At 40.9% G+C, this 2,796-nt stretch overlaps 1 long non-coding RNA gene across 1 annotated transcript; it reads left to right on the forward strand.

Moving 5' to 3' along the window:
- The first annotated feature begins 349 nt into the window (after positions 1-349).
- Positions 350-1,754, forward strand: LOC136761973 (uncharacterized). The gene is made up of 3 exons (XR_010820418.1): positions 350-459; positions 680-775; positions 1,583-1,754. It is a non-coding gene; the product is annotated as an uncharacterized LOC136761973 (long non-coding RNA).
- The last annotated feature ends 1,042 nt before the right edge of the window (positions 1,755-2,796 follow it).

Genomic DNA, 2,796 nt, shown 5'->3' on the forward strand with positions numbered 1-2,796 from the left:
ACCTGTATTTATTTGATGCTGGAACTGAGATTGTTACACTTTAAGACATCAAGTAATATTGTTTTCCAAATTCCAACATAAAGAAATATCTGCAGAAGAACTGTAGGATAAGAACAATGTCTTATTTTTTATTTTTTTATGATAAATCTGCTCATTTTCACTTAATGTTGAATTTAGGATTCACTGGCCCGGTCCTTTAAAAAGAGATAAGACATCTAAACAATATGTACAGTGTTTCATATATTTTGGGTTGCTAGTTATAAAATATAATTACCTTCACCACAAGAATTCTTTGCCTAAAACAAGACATAGAAACTTCCTGAGATTTGTAATGATTTAATTATTTACAGAGTAAAAGAGCAGGACGAGGAGATATTAAAGATTTCCCCCAGGACACGGCCTTCCTATCGTCCGAGGAGCTGGACCGGAACGTGACCTACACCACAGTGTCCCACCAATGTAAAGATCCGGCCTCAGCTCTACCTGTAAAGACTCCTGTTTTCTCTTGTTTATTTCCGCTCTTTTCATCTTCATGCACATGCAGAACACTGGAGATAATTTGGGAATAAAAACACCCTTTTTTAACTTCATTACATGCAGTTACAATACCAGGGTTAAATAGTACTCCTACTGCCACTCCAACTGCCACTGACAGGAATGTGCTGTCGTTATGTCTCAGAAGTCTCCCTCCCAGACGTCCAAGGAGCCAGTGGAGACGGTGACATACTCCAGAGTGTCCTGCCAGGTCAAGGAGCCAGCCCTGCCCCTCCAGCCAGTAAACTATCTTTTAGCTATTGTTGGTCTTGTTTCTCGTTTCTTTTCAAGTTTAATTGCTCTCTCATCCCACTCCATGAGCAAGGTTGGAGACGCAGGGCAGCGGCAACCATGATGGCATTCTCAGATTGTCCTCCCCGCTGTTTTAATATGGACACGGACACAGACATGCAAGGGAAACTAAGGGGAAGGGCTTCTAGGAGTGAGAGCAGGTCCCCTTACACAGAGGGACCAGCAGACAGACCATATAAAATGTCCCAAAGTGCTTTACAATGAGAAACACGTCTAAAACAACCCCCCCCCCACACACACACACACACATTTTCACGCTTGCTGCTCATAGATGGCCCATTGTCTTCTTTCAATACCTGATGGCTTGCAGTCTGGTCTCAGTGAGTCATCCAAGTGAGTTAGCAGTGAGCAAGAGAGGCAGACAAGAGACAGATCTGACCCCGGGTTTAAGTAAATTTATTTTTTCCTGAGGAAAATTAATGACAGAAATTAGCCACTTCTTCTGACGTTCAGAACTTGTCAACTGAGCAGAAAATCCTAGACACACCTGTGGGTCGAAACATAAAGTAACTTCTTGTTCATACGACATACGTTGCTTTCTGGTGCGCACGTTTGAAACTGTCAGATCCAGCTGGATCATTGGTTTTGCCCCCGTGGTAAATTTACTGCCACACATCCAGGCCTGGGTAGACCTATCTTGACCTAGAACCTATTGATTGAACACTTGCCTTGTGTTTAGATGTGACCTTCTCCCCCTCTGGATGTGTTTTTGCTCACAATCCTGTCTCTTCTGTAGGACGGTTCCTATGAATCTACAATAGCGTCGGAAGCTCACAGACTCCTGCAAAGATCCTAGCCTTCCTTCTGACTCAGCGCCATAAAGAGATCCAGTCAGAAGCAGCGAATGGAAGCGACAAGAACTGAATCAATTCAACTGCAATTCATTAAAATTAAATTAATTTCAATTAGATTCAATTTAAAGTAGTCTCAAATAATTTAAATTCAATTTAAATCTTTGTTTTGTTTTTTGTTCGCAAACAAATTGCCACAGGGTACTGCACATGATCACACTAGCAAATTTAGACATACACATTAGTAATAATGCTAACAATGGCACACATCTATATATAAAATACCAAATATAATACCAGAACACAACTGCGACATGGCACAGGAGTAATGACTGGCTTTTCTCCAAGAAATCTTGATTCCCCCTCTCCATTGTTACTCAGACTAATTCAGACTTCGAACAGCTGAGATGTTTCTCTAACCGGCAGTCAGGAGAGGTAAAGAACATTCTGCTGAGCAGGTTAACCTCCTGCCTGTGTCAGATGTTTCATCTTTTACCCGAAACCGATCTCCCTAGGACTGTTAACAGAGCTTGTGGCCATTCATTAAGGCAGAGTTTAATTAAAAGGGGTGGGAGTGTGTGTTGCTACAGCATGCCCAAACTGCACAGGCCGAGCAGAAACCTCTGAGTCTGTAAGACGAGTAACAGATGAGTTTGTCTCCTCAGACTAATTTTGCCAGCAGTTTACCCTGTTACTTACTTCTGAGCCTCAGTGCTCGATTTCTGTATGAACTTCTTCTGTTGGCTAATATTAAACTATCAGGGAGGGTGCTGATGCAAGTTATTGGTCCTTTTTCATCATTAATGTTGTAAATAAACCTAAATCTTTTGACCTATGCACTTCTGAAAGGAACTTTAAGTGACTAAAGGAGCAGTTTATAATTTATTAAAGGTGCTATATCCACAATGTCATTCCAGTCGATGAACAGCAGGGGTATTCAGTGTGGGTCATTGTGCACTATTTCACACTCTTTGCATGATGTTTTAGTGCCAGATTGATATTTTACGGAGCCCTGGAGGGGACATGAAGTAAAAATATCTATATATTGTAGAAACAATTTAATATATCATGTGCATGTTTTATTATATCGTGGACCCGATTTAGCAAATTGTGGGAATGAGTTATTATATTGTGGGAACTATTTGTGAAACTACATAAT

Source organism: Amia ocellicauda, chromosome 2, assembly GCF_036373705.1.
Source record: "Amia ocellicauda isolate fAmiCal2 chromosome 2, fAmiCal2.hap1, whole genome shotgun sequence".
Taxonomy (NCBI): domain Eukaryota; kingdom Metazoa; phylum Chordata; class Actinopteri; order Amiiformes; family Amiidae; genus Amia; species Amia ocellicauda.